The sequence below is a fragment of the Moschus berezovskii genome, chromosome 20 (assembly GCF_049115385.1).
Source record: "Moschus berezovskii isolate FMDL1 chromosome 20, NW_MosBer_1.0, whole genome shotgun sequence".
In the NCBI taxonomy this organism is placed as follows: Eukaryota; Metazoa; Chordata; class Mammalia; order Artiodactyla; family Moschidae; genus Moschus; species Moschus berezovskii.
In genome coordinates this window covers 54,961,422-54,974,350 of record NC_142479.1, presented here as the reverse complement: position 1 = coordinate 54,974,350, position 12,929 = coordinate 54,961,422, and the positions used below count along the sequence as shown (strand labels likewise).

The window sequence follows — 12,929 nt, the reverse complement described above, 5'->3', positions numbered from 1 at the left end:
TCAAACAACGAAAGGTAGTCATTGGCTCAAATGATAAAGAACCTGCCTGCAATGTGTGAGACTTGGGTTCGATGCCTGGGTTGGGAAGATTCCTCAGAAAAAGAAATGACCATATTAGAACTTACTTAACAAATCTTCTAGGGAAGGACAGTTCTATTATTTCCAATCTCTGGATACTGTGGAGAGACCCCAGATCCTGTAGGGACAGCCTGTGGGGGAGGCTCCACTCCCAGGCCCTAGCTCATTTGCATGCTCACACGTGATTGGTCGGCCCCTGGCCCCCACGGCATGGTGGGACTGGCCTTTCTGCTGCTCATCCTTGGCGCTCACCCAGTCTCCCATGTTGGCTATTGCCAAGTACAGAGGACACTGGTCACACCACACACCTGCCACAAAATGACCACTCCTCATTACCACTGCACCCACAAACCACCTCAAGTGCTAACTAGGGCTGCTGCTGTCTCCATGACCATCCTCTGCAAGAGGATGCAAGACAGGCCTATACAAATGGGCAGAAAGAACTGTGGGGGAAACACCCTGCCCCAGGACTGGGGGAAGGGGCTCCCACACACAGGGAGACAGATGGGCACTGTGCTTGCAAGCTCGATGTCCCTTGCATTTTCAGACTTCCACAGGCCTAGAGTCAGGAGAGGAGACCAGAGGTGAAAAGTGAGAGCTGAGGAACATCCCCTCAGGGCTGGGAGGTAAATCCCAGGTTATAAGAATAGGTCAGAACAGGAGGAGGCGAGGCAAGAAGGAAGAGAGAGAAGGAGGACCAGGATGAGAGGAAGCGTGGGCCAAAGAGCCCCTTCCAACTGGACTCCTGGCTCACAAGCCTGCCAGCAACCCTGCCCAGGGCCTCTAGGCAACCGTCCCCAGAGAGACCCCGCATCCTCTTGTCCCACGTGAGGACTGGGGAGTCTCGGGAGAGACCTGGCATGGCCTAAAACGATTTGGGGAAAGCAGAAAGCAAAGACAAAAGAAAATGAAAAACACCAAACCGAGGAGTCTTCTAGAAAGGTGTAACCATGACTCCAGACTCAGCTGACCACTCCTCTCCTCTGCTAGAGGAACCCAGCAGCTTGGGGTGCACAGAGCTGAGAAGCCCCTGATTCAGGCAGCATAGCTTCAGGATGATCCTGGTGAGGTGCTAAGCAAGGGAGGTCGATGGAGGAGAGAGAGGACCCAGGGGTGTGAGGAGGGAGAAGAGGGCATAGGCTCACAAGTTCCTGGCCCTTCTCCCCCTCACACTCCCAGACCCTGGAGCCGCGGTCACATTCCCCATCCCAGGGAACACCTAGTTGTGGAAGAAGCCCCCGTGGGAGAAGGCAGGGAGGTCAGGGTCACAGACAGGAGCCTTGGGCAGGCAAGCCAGGGAGTTGACCTCACAAGACCCAGCATCCTGGTCCTCCCGGAAGTAGATGGAGTCAGCAGAATTGATGGACAGGTCCTCGTCAAAGAAGTTGTAGGGTCACAGGAAGAAGCCCACACCGTTCCCCACTGTCACCGTGTTGGGAATGTCCTCTGCATGTGGGATGTGCAGGAAACCGGCTGTCACCCAGGCCACCAAGTCCTAGTGGGGGAAGAAAGAGGATCATGAGGCCTGGTGCTGCTACGGACACCTCTTCCTCCCCAACAGGATTCACTTTGGGAGCCCACCATCCCTCAAGAGGGCTTTAAATCTTTAAATGTTTTTTTCATAGTAGCCCAGAAGTCAAAGCATAAAGAATCAACTTCATATTAGGAGCGACGCCAGCCTCCACTATCCTAGCCTGCAGCTGCCATCTCTGACATTTCCCATCACATCGCCATCAGCCTACCCATCCCAAGAGAAATGATGACACCCACAGGCTACTTCAGCACCTCCCCCGACTCTGGGAGAGTTCCCAAACTGTAACTGAAGGAAGGAGAATGGAGGAGGGGAGATCAGGTTTGGGTGGCAGAAAAGTTCAGCATTTGGACATTTCTCCTTTAGTGGCGAAGACAGAAACGGAGAAGTTTTAGGTATAAGAGATGTGGTCTTCCCCGGTCATCCCAGCCATTCTGAATCCTGGGGCCCTTAAAGGACTCAGTCCACAAGCAGAGACTGAGAGAGCTGCTGCCTCTTGAGGAAAGACTGGAGCCTCAGCCAGGGTCTGCAGATGAACTCCCAGCTTAGGAAGTTTCCCCCCACAGGCAGTGAGCAGATCCACAAAAGCACAGAGGCAGGAGTCAGCTCAGCCCTTCAGGTGATCACGGGTTTTCAGGCCCCCACCCCAAGAGAAGGTGGGGCTGATCTCTGTGTTCCCCACCCCTCCCTCATCTCCCACAGTCAGCTGACCTTTCCAGCAATGGTCTCATTGTTGATGAAGTCACAAAGTCCACGGTGGGAGTCCAGGGGTCATTCTGATTGAAGATGCTGGAGCTGCTGGGCTCTGTCTCCTTCCTCTGGGTCACGGCAAGCTGGTACCTAGAGATGCTCTGGTCAGGGGTTCATGATCACTGTCCCTGTCCTGCTGCCTGATCATCTTGGAAAGGAGCCAAGCCCATGGACCTCAGCTTCCCAGCTCATCCACACCATCACTGTGATGTCACCCTAGTGTGCAGCCGGTGTCCTGCCCATCCCACACCCCACCTAGTGGGTGGCCCAACACCTTTCTTTTTTTAAATACAGTACTTGGGTGATTTTATTCTTTGTCTTTCTTTTTTTTTTGACCTGAGTCCACCATCTTATTATGTCCTTCTCCTGTTGATCCCTTTGGATTTCACAGCATTAGGAAAACAGGAAAGACTTATCTGCCTGGCTTTAGCCTTCCAAAGGGAACCATGTGTCTACTGTAGGTCTTCTGATAACCAGGAAATGTTTTGTGCTCTTACGTCACCTTGTGTAGAATTTGAACTGGGTTCCCAGTTGCCCTTCCCAACATGCTCTTCTCATCTCATCCACCCTCCTCCGGTAATACACCCCATCCACCTTCCCCAGCTGATGGCTCTCTGCATGGAACTGTTCTGGGGCCGCAGCCCCCCAGCAAAGCTGACCGTCTGGATGCGATAGCTGTGAGGGTGCCCCCACTTGTTTCTCTGGTTTCTGGCCAGGTACAGGTAGTGAGAGGAGGCCCCTCCCAGGTGGAAGGCGGCCTGCTCCTTGGTCTCCAGCTGCTTCCGGGTCACCTGAAGCCTTAGCATCTGGAGCTCGGGGCTCCAGTGTCTCCAGTGTATGGGGAGAAAAACCATGTTCTCAGTCCAGACCCAGTTCTCCAGTCCTGGGGGACAGGTGAGCTGCAGACAGGGAGGGGAAGAGGTAGGCCTGGTCAGACAGTGGCCCTGCCCACTCTGGACTCTGCCTGCTCCTGGCTTCAGAGTAGGGGCCAAAGAGAAGACCAGTGAGTGTGTCCCCTGCTTCCCTACCTTCTGACCCATAGATGTCCCCAATCTCTCAGCCCCCTCTACTGGAATCGTTGCCCCCCCTAGGGTGTCTTACCTCCCATATCCAGATCCACCTTGTAGTGGGCACTGTGGGTGTGGATGATGCCCAGCGTGTGTTCCCCAACCTGGTTTCCGTGTCTTCGGGCAGCACCAAAGAGGAACGCTGAGCGGATGTAGCCCGTGGCATGGAATTTTATTTCCATGGCCCCATTGGGGTGGAAGACCACATCCCACAGATAGTCATAGCTGAGCATCGTGGACACAGACCTGAAGACCAGCACTGTCTCCACAACGCCCCCAAAATAGTAGGAATGAAAATCTGAGTGGTGTTGCTTCAGGGGCAGGCCCTTGTTCTGCTCAAACACACAAAAGGCATCTCATAGTGTCTTGGGGGCTTGGGTCTCCATAAGGAAGTGACAGTCCATGTAGGTGGACAGGTAGGGACAGTCTACATGAATCAGTGGTGTGGGGAAGTAACCCATGCCAATGCCACTATTCATATGGCGAGTGAGCATTGCTGCTGGGGTATTCCCACCATAGACAGCGCTGGCCACTTGCAGGCTGATCTCGTAAGCCAGCCGTTCTCCTTGAAATCGAGTATCAAAGACACTAGGACCACTGAAAACTCCGAGGCAAAAGGAAAAAGTCCACAATGAGGATGCCTTCATTTGCACCGGACACTGAAGCGGGGGCCCTGAGGATGGAACTGCAGAGGTGGAATTGGGCCCGGGGGTACCTCTGACCTCAGGGACCAGGACCCACCTGTGCCATTGTCTGGGATCACCACTTGGCCAGCCTCAAACTGCTCCTCCAGCTGGGCCAGACTCTCATAGTAGAGACTTTGAAAGAAACCTTCTGGATGGTCCGCGGGGCAGGGTCCAGATCCTGTGGTCTACCAGCACTGCCAGCCCTACAGGCTGCAGATAAGACCCAGCTTTTGTGATGTTATAATAGTGCGTTGGTAATAGGTCAGGGGGCCCCCATGACGCTCCACGGTCACATCCTGCATGTAGGAGGGCTGCGGCAGCGGCCCCACCACCAGCTCAGTCACATTGGGTTGGGTTCTCTGCCAAAGAAGATGATGGCCAGTGCCTCCCAGGCAGGTGGGGGGCTCCCCCTGTCCAGGTGGGCCAGGGCTGCAGCCTTTGGGGGCAGCTACAGTTCTACCGAGAGGACACAGCTGTCTGAGGGTCGGGCCTGGGCTGCATTCACCAGGTCTGGCCCCAGTTTCTAGGTAAGGAAGGACATCACAGTTCAGCTCTTCTCGGCTCAGGTCTGCAAACAGCTGGCTCTGGTCAGCCTGTGTCCAGGTCTTGGCACTGGAGGATGCAGAGGGGCATGGAGAGGCAGGCTGGGATGACACTGCTTCCCAACTCCCTCCTCACTCCCAGAACCACCTTCCTCCCTGCCCATCACCAGAAGAGTCCACAAGGACAGAAAAATGAAGATGAACATCGCTAAAACTCCTCACTCTTCAGGTCCGTGAATCAAAATGCAGCATGCAAGATAGACACACGGACTGACAAAACGGGGTGCACAATGCCTCCTTAGTGTCTGGAAGTTCCTGGCTCTGGGTGGGTCTTCTGGGCAATGGCATGATGGGTATATTCAAGACAAGCAGCCAAAGGCAGAGGGTTAGCAGGGAGTGGAGGGTGGGGTGGGGGTAGTGGTTAACTCAGTTCAGGAAATGGGGCTAAGGTAGGAATCTGCATTTTAAGTAGCCCTTGTCACCCTCTGTGTTCCTGTTCCAAATCAAACACTCAGGTTGAAAGTTGGAGCACAAAGTAGGGGAGGGCTGGCTTTGGGAGACACAGCAGGAAACAGAAGAGGAAGATGTGATGGGGACAGAAAGGGACTGTCCTTGGGCTCTTCCTTCCTGCTCCAGGCCCAACTTTCTCCTAGATACCTGGCTGTAAGCAAAACACACCTGAGTACAACACTCCAGCATGATTTGCTCCTTCCTTCCTCTAGTCTGGGAAGGCCTCATCACTGTCCTCTGCTCCTCCATTAGCCAGAATACTACAGGCACCCACAGGAGCCTGGAGAATCATGCTGAGAACACAAAGCACCTACTTTGTGTCTGAAGCGGGTCTGAAGGGCTGAGCCAGATCAACACCTTGGAGCCCTGAGCTCCCTGAGTCACTGGAGGGGAGCATGCGGTGGGGGGAGGAGTCATAGTGTAAGAAAGACCCCCTCCTTACCCCATGAGCAGGACTGATGGACCATCACAGGTCACGGTGTCTGGAACCCTGGCTGTGAACTTCAACTAGCTGTTCACAACCCTCATCGCCAGGAAACCCTTTTCCAGAATACTGCAGAGGCAGAGAGCAAAGCTACCCCCATTCTCAGGCAGGTGATTGGGGGAGACACCTTCTTCTGTGCAGCCAGGTCCTGACAGGACCAGAAGAAACTGAAAGTTCCAGAGATGGGACATGCTTCCCTGGTGACCTGGGGGACAATCCTTTCCAACCTGCACACCTCCAAGACCACTTCCCCCAAAAGGAAACTTAGATGAACTTGCAGACCACCTGGAGGAGAATGGACAGTACATTCCAGCCAAAAGGATCAGAAGGTGCAAAGGTACAAAACTTGAAACAGCCTGGGCATGGGTGAGAAATGGCCAAGGTCAGCCTATTGGGTGTGAGGTGGAGACAGGAGTCGGTGGGACAGCAGAAGACAGCAGGTCAGGAAGGCTTTTGCGGGTCTTAAGCAAAGTAGGCACTGCAGAAAGACAGAAATTTGGGAACATGTAAAACCAAGGAAATCAACCCAGAAAGGTCAGGTTCTCCAGATACCAGCTGCTTCAGCAACCAGCTCTATTTTGATATGGAAATTCCACATACGGGTCATTTTGTTACCAAGCTGCGTCCCTGGAAACTTCCATCAGTAGAATCGATAAGAGGCCAGAGGAGGAATTGAGCTAGGGCTTTACTGGTACTCAAGCTGCTGCAGGAAGGAGCAAGAACAAAACACAGGCTCCCTTGCTTGCCCTCTGTGGACTGGTTCCTTCAATGGAGTAAGAGCGGGGGAAGATCCGCAGAACGGGCCCCAGGGCTGGCTTAGGTGGTCTGCCCAACTGCTTGTGGTGCTGTGTGCAGGCACTGTGCCCAGTACACTGCTTCTGCTTTTGGAAACTCAAAGTGGCAGTATACTTGGGCTCTTTTTGTATCTTATGGTTCATGATTGCCCCAACTGCTGGTCCATGCCGGTATTTTTAATGCCTTACAGTTTCCCTGTTTTCTGTGGCTTGAGGAGACAGTTGTCCACGTGCCAGTGCAAGCACTCTAGTCAAGGGTCTTCAGCCCCAGTCTCTGAAATTGAAACAGTTCATGCGGACTTTGTAATAAGAGGAGCAGAATCTAAGGTCATACCCAGCCCAGGCCACAAGGCCAGCCTCTCCAGGCCAAGAACTTCATTCTGGATCCTTTTGTAAGTGATGGCCTCTTCTCCCCAGTAAGAACACATCTTCGAGAGGATGGATAATGCTTTCCCTGTGCTTGGTAAAAGTAATCCCAACCAGTGTGACCAAGCACAGGTCAAGAACAGCCACTCTGCTGGGGAATTCAAGGACTCTTAGGGAAGGTGGGTAATGATCAGGGAGCAGGAGGGAGAGATTTCGCCTGACCTGGTGGAGGAACTGATATGGAAGAAGGTGCCCCCTGCCCACCTTCTCTAAGTGTCCTGCTGGCACATCACTTCCTCTGATGGCCTTTCATCGTAGGCTCCATAATCATCGTATCAGCCATCCCAAACCAAAAAAGGAGTCTCATTTGGAGAATTACTCAAGAGACAGGACTGCATGTTCTCTTTCCCCACACTGGGTCTTATTTCCCTTTGGAAATAAGCTTGGCCCCAGCCTCTGTGAATATGCTCAAGGAGAGTTGATTCCTGGAAGCCAGAGCCCATCTCCAGCCCCCTGATCGGGGTTCCAGGTGCCTGAGCTGAGCTTCTGCTCAGAGGCTGGTCCAGCAGAGGAAGGACACGCAGGTCACTGCACTCCGATCTGCAATCTGGGGACACAGCTCTGACTGTGGTTCCGATCAGGGCTTGGCTGTGGGACAGACAGAGACCATGACACCGGACGGGAGGCAAAGGGCCAGACTGAGGCCAATGACCTGGAGGACAAGAGGAAGGGCGGGTCTGAGCAACGTGGTGGGCGGGCTTGACAGGACTCGGTGTCTGATTGGCTGGGTGGGTGGCTGAGAAAGAGCATGCTGTTACACTGCACAAAAACACAGTTCCGTTAGGTGACTTGGTAATATTCAGACTTTTCTGGTCCAACAGTGTAAGTTGTAGGATCCTAGTTCCCCAACCATGCATGGACCCCGTGACCCCTTCAGCGGAAGGGAGGAGCCCTAACCTCTGAATCTCCGAGGAATTTCCTCTAACGAGTGACCTGAGTGGGTGAGGGGCTTTCCTCATCAGAAGGACCTACAAGAAGAGCAGCAGGTTAAGGGGGAAACCAATAAGTTTGAGGTTGAGGTGCTCCTGGAAAGTTCCAGCACAGATGCCCAGAAAAGGACCATTGTCTCTATGGGTTTCCAGGGATGGGCAAACAGCGTCTAGGCTAGAAATTGAGATTTAGGTCGAACAACAAGTAGTCTTCATTAAAGATAGGAGAGCCTGCGATCACCCAGGGAGGATCGTGCAGAAGGGAGAGAGGTGGGCTGCAGCCAAAGGCCAGAAAACGCCCAGGTGTGGGGCTGAGCAGGCTGGTTGGCGGATCAGAAGGACAGGAGCCGGCACAGGAGCCTGAGAAGCAGCCGGCATGCCCTCGGAGGGGTCAGAACGTGAGGAGGTCACAACATGTGGGAGTTTTCAGTAGGGACTAGTCAGAGAGGACCAATGCCACCCAGAGGTCCAGAAGTAGCGGCTGGAAAGTCCTGTGGCTTCTGCATCAGCAGAAGGAGGGGAATGGGATGAGGAGGGACTCAGGGGGAAGGGAAGCTGACCCTGGAAAGGTAGAGCTCTCCTTGGAGGATGGGGCCTGGAAGGAACATACCCAGGTAAGACACACCCCAGGAGAGGCAGGGTCCTGGATTCCACTTAGCGAGATGAGTCAAGAGCCAATTAAAAGGGAGAGCTTTAAAGTTCAGAGAAAGGAGTGGATAACTGAGAGAGAATCTTCTGGAGAGTGCCAGGAGGAGTGGGTTTCCCTTAAAACAGGTAAAGAGTCCGTAGAGATAATGAACCCATTTTCACTGCCAAATCAGTCAAAGAAGCTGTCAGGGAGAGCCAAGAAACCTTTTCTTTCCTTCAGTTCAGTTCAGTTCAGTCGCTCAGTTGTGTCCGACTCTTTGCGACCCCATGAATCACAGCACGCCAGGCCTCCCTGTCCATCACCAACTCCCGGAGTTCACTCCAACTCATGTCCATCGAGTCGGTGATGCCATCCAGCCATCTCATTCTCTGTCATCCCCATCTCCTCCCACCCCCAGTCCCTCTCAGCATCAGACTCTCTTCCAGTGAGTCAACTTGTCACATGAGGTGGCCAAAGTATTGGAGTTTCAGCTTTAGCATCAGTCCTTCCATTGAACACCCAGGATTGATCTCCTTTAGAATGGACTGGTTGGATCTCCTTGCGGTCCAAGGGACTCTCAAGAGTCTTCTCCGGCACCACAGTTCAAAAGCATCAATCTTCGGTGATCAGCTTTCTTCACAGTCCAACTCTCACATGCATACATGACCACGGGAAAAACCATAGCCTTGACTAGACGGACCTTTGTTGGCAAAGTAATGTCTCTGCTTTTTAATATGCTATCTAGGTTGGTCATAACTTTCCTTCCAAGGAGTAAGCGTCTTTTAATTTCCTGGCTGCAATCAGCATCTGCAGTGATTTTGGAGCCCAAAAAATGGAGCCCACTGTTTCCCCATCTATTTCCCATGAAGTGATGGGACCAGATGCCATGATCTTCGTTTTCTGAATGTTGAGCTTCAAGCCAACCTTTTCACTGTCCTCTTTCACTTTCATCAAGAGGCTTTTGAGTTCCTCTTCACTTATCCCACCATGCTCTATATAAAGTTTATAAGGATCAATTAAGCAATTATCCCATCAGCACACAAAGAACCAAGGGAACTATTTTGGGGCAGGATTTTACTTTAATCAGCAACTGACTCTACCAAGGGTTAAGTGTTCATTACATATAGTGATGCTCTGGGACTTCCCTTGTGGTCCAGCGGTTCACATGATGGGCCCCCACTGCAGGAGGGGCAAAGGAAACTCTCACCCTGGCACTCCCTTGCTGAGAATCCTTCCATGGCTCCCCATCTCCCTTAGAGTAACCATGGATTGCAAGCACCTGCCTTCTCTGCCCCTGCTTGTCCCTCCAGGCCCTGCTTTCAGCCCACACACCTGTCAGCGAACTCGGGTACTCGGATGGTGTTACCTTGTCACTTCCTGGCCTTTGAACATGTTGTTCTCTCTTCCTGGAAACTTGTCACTGCTCACTTTCTTCTCCTATGGCCAGCTCTATCCATCAGCTTAGACACCACGTCCCTCAGGAAGCCTTCTTCAGTCCCTAAGTCCAGGTTAGGGGCCCCTGCTTTGTGCTCCTCCTACCTCAAACGGAAGAGTCACTGATGTTTGACTCTTGACTTGCCCCTGTCGCCCCTGGGGGCCACATTGTGTCTTACTCCATAATGTACCCCGGTGCCTCCCAAGGTGCCTGGCACACAGGAGGCACTGGGGAAGTCTTTGTTGAACGCGTGTGGGAATCCTATCCTGCACTCGCAGAGGGAGCCCTGCCTAGGGGCTGCAGGAGGAGAGCCAAGGTAGGAGGGCACAGCTTCTGCTGCTCACAGGGTTTGCCTGTGTCTCCATTCCTGGAATCCCAGTTATGTCCCTCCTGTAAGGACATCTTGGGTGTCCCCTAGTTCAGTTCCTCAAGGGCAATGGGCCCAAATCCAAAAGATTGTGCCCTTGTGGACAGGAGTTCTTTCAGAACCCGACATCCTGGGTTACTCTTCCTTTGGCTTGACCATGAGTCTGAGGCTAACACTCCAGCCAGACTCAAGGTTTTAATGAGAGAGGGTGGGGTGGACGGCTGGAGGTCCACCTTGCAGGACTTCTGACCTCAGTGGGCTGAAAAACTCATGATCTACTTGTCCACTGAGGCCTGGGCCAGGGGTGTCATCCCTAGACCAGCTGTAGAGAGACACAACCATAGTCTCTTTTCCACATCAAAGCTGTGAGCGAGCATCCACACACACTCACCACTTGGAAACACTCATGGCCTTGGTACAGGTGTCAAGGGTAGGCCCCTCCCAGGGGGAAGGCAGCCTGCTCCTCCATCTCCAGATGCTTCCGGGTCACCTGCAGCCTCTGTGTCTGGCGCTCGGGGCTCCAGGGTACCGCCGTGGACACAAAAGCCATGTCCTCAGCCCAGACCCAGTTCTCCAGTCCTGGGGGAATGAAGTGGGGAGAAGGGAGGACCGAGAGTTGGTCAGGCAGCTGCCCTGCCCCCTCTGGAGTCTGCCTGTGCCTGGCTGCAGAGTAGGAGCCAAACACAAGGCCAGACTGAGTGTGTCCCTTGCTTCCCATCTCTCACCCAAAGATGTCCCCAATTTTCAGGCCCCTCTACTGGAATTCTTGCCTCCCCCAGGGCGTCTTACCTCCCACATCCAAATCCACCTTGTAGTGGGCACTGTGAGTGTGGACGTTGCCCAGTGTGTTCTCCCGAACCTGGTTTCCAATCTTCTGGCAGCACCAAAGTGGAACACTGAGTTGATGAAGCCCGTGGCATGGAATTTGACTTTAATGGCCCCATTGGGGTGAAAGATCACATCCCACACATAGTCATAATTGTACAAGATCGACACAGACCTGAAGACCAGCACTGTCTCCACGAGACCCCCGAAATAGTGAGAAAACACATCTGAGTGGTGTCGCCTCAGGGGCAGGCCCTTGTTCTGCTCAAACACACAAAAGGCATCGTGTAGTGTCCGGGGCGCTTGGGACTCCAGAAGGAAGTGCCAGTCCACGTAGGTGGCCAGATAGGGGCAGTCGATGCCGCGGGTCAGGGGCGTGGCGTACTTGCCCATACCAAAGCTTCGATCCATAAAGTGGTTCACCATTCCTACTGGGGTATTCCCACCATAGACAACCAGGACCTCTTGCAGCCTGATTTCATAAGCCAGCTATTGTCCCTGGAATCGAAGGTCAGAAATCCTAGGACTACAGAAATCTCCGAGGCCAAAGGAGAAAGTCCACAACAAGGAGGCCACTCGATTGCTCTGGACCCTGAAGTGGGGCGCCTGAGGATAGAACTGCAGAGGGGGAGCCAGATCCGGGAGCACCTGGGTCTTCAGGGACCAGGACCCACCTGTGCCATTGTCTGGGATCACCACCACATTCACCTGGCCAGCCTCAAACTGCTCCTCCAGCTGGGCCAGACTCTCATAGTAGCTGCCTTAAAAAGAACACTTACTGGATGGTCCACTGGGCAGGGTCCAGAGCCTTGTGATCTACCAGCAGCTCCAACCCCATGGGGTGCAGATAGTACCCAGCCCCTGAGATGTTGCAGTAGAGGCCAAACCAGGTGGCCCCATCACCTGATTGCAAACCACTGTGGACTGTGCTCATTGTCACCAGGTTCCTTCCTACTTTTTTCTAGGAGCAGCAGTGGTGGAGGACACCAGCAGCCTGGGGCAGCGCTCTGTCAAAGGTCATCGGATCTATGTCCAGGTACTCTTGGAGAAGCACAGGGCGTTGGTGATAGTGTAGGGGGCCCCCATGACGCTGCACGGTCACATCCCGCATGTAGGAGGTTTGGGGCAGTGGCCCCACCACCAGTTCAGTCACATTGGGCTGGGGTTGTCCGCCAAAGAAGACAATGGCCAGTGCCTCCTGGGTAGGTGGGGGGCTCCCCCTGTCCAGGTGGGCCAGGGCTGCAGGTTGGGGGGCAGCGGCACTTCTACTGAGAGGACACAGTTGTCTGAGGGTTGGGCCTGGGCTGCACCCACCAGGTCTAGCCCCAGTTTCTAGGTCATGAAAGACATCACAGCCACCAGCTCTTCTCAGCTCAGGTCTGCAAACAGCTGGCTGAGGTCAGGCTGTGAGCAGAGCTGGACCCTTGGGGATCCAGAGGGGCAGCGGGAGGCAGGCTGGGATGACATTGCTTCCCAACTCCCTCCTCACTCCCAGTACCACCCTCCTCCCTGCCCATCACCAGAAGAGTCCACAAGGACAGAAGAATGAAGATGAACTACGCTAAAGCTCTGGCCGTCTTCAGGCGCTCGATTCAGAATGCAGCATGCATGATGGCAGACCGACAGGACTGGGGGCACAACGCCTCCTCCAGTGTCTGTAGGTTCCTGGCTTGGAGTTGTGCTTCGGGTCAACACCTTATATGTACACTGAGGACAAGCAGCCGAGGAAAGAGGGTTGGCCGTGGGCAGGGCTTTGGGCGGGTCAGTGATCAGGCCAGGTTCAGAAGATGCACCTGAGGTTATAAATTGAATTTTAAGTGGCCCATGTCAGCCTCTGTCCTCCTGTTTCAAATCAAACACTCAGCTTCACTGTTGGG

General features: G+C 53.7%; 1 long non-coding RNA gene and 2 pseudogenes across 3 annotated transcripts; 1 reads left to right on the top strand and 2 right to left on the bottom strand.

The window, feature by feature from the left end:
- LOC129537762 (primary amine oxidase, liver isozyme-like) lies at nucleotides 1-4,986 on the bottom strand (annotated as a pseudogene). The gene is made up of 4 exons (XR_016035537.1): nucleotides 3,461-4,986; nucleotides 2,954-3,242; nucleotides 2,321-2,449; nucleotides 1-1,573 (listed from the first exon to the last, which is right to left on the bottom strand). The product of XR_016035537.1 is annotated as a primary amine oxidase, liver isozyme-like (transcript).
- Nucleotides 4,987-5,576: 590 nt separating this feature from the next.
- Nucleotides 5,577-12,708, top strand: LOC148774745 (uncharacterized). The gene is made up of 3 exons (XR_016035539.1): nucleotides 5,577-5,985; nucleotides 12,018-12,088; nucleotides 12,576-12,708. It is a non-coding gene; the product is annotated as an uncharacterized LOC148774745 (long non-coding RNA).
- LOC129538466 (amine oxidase [copper-containing] 3-like) lies at nucleotides 10,363-12,580 on the bottom strand (annotated as a pseudogene). The gene is made up of 2 exons (XR_016035538.1): nucleotides 11,017-12,580; nucleotides 10,363-10,806 (listed from the first exon to the last, which is right to left on the bottom strand). The product of XR_016035538.1 is annotated as an amine oxidase [copper-containing] 3-like (transcript).
- Nucleotides 12,709-12,929: the final 221 nt, after the last annotated feature.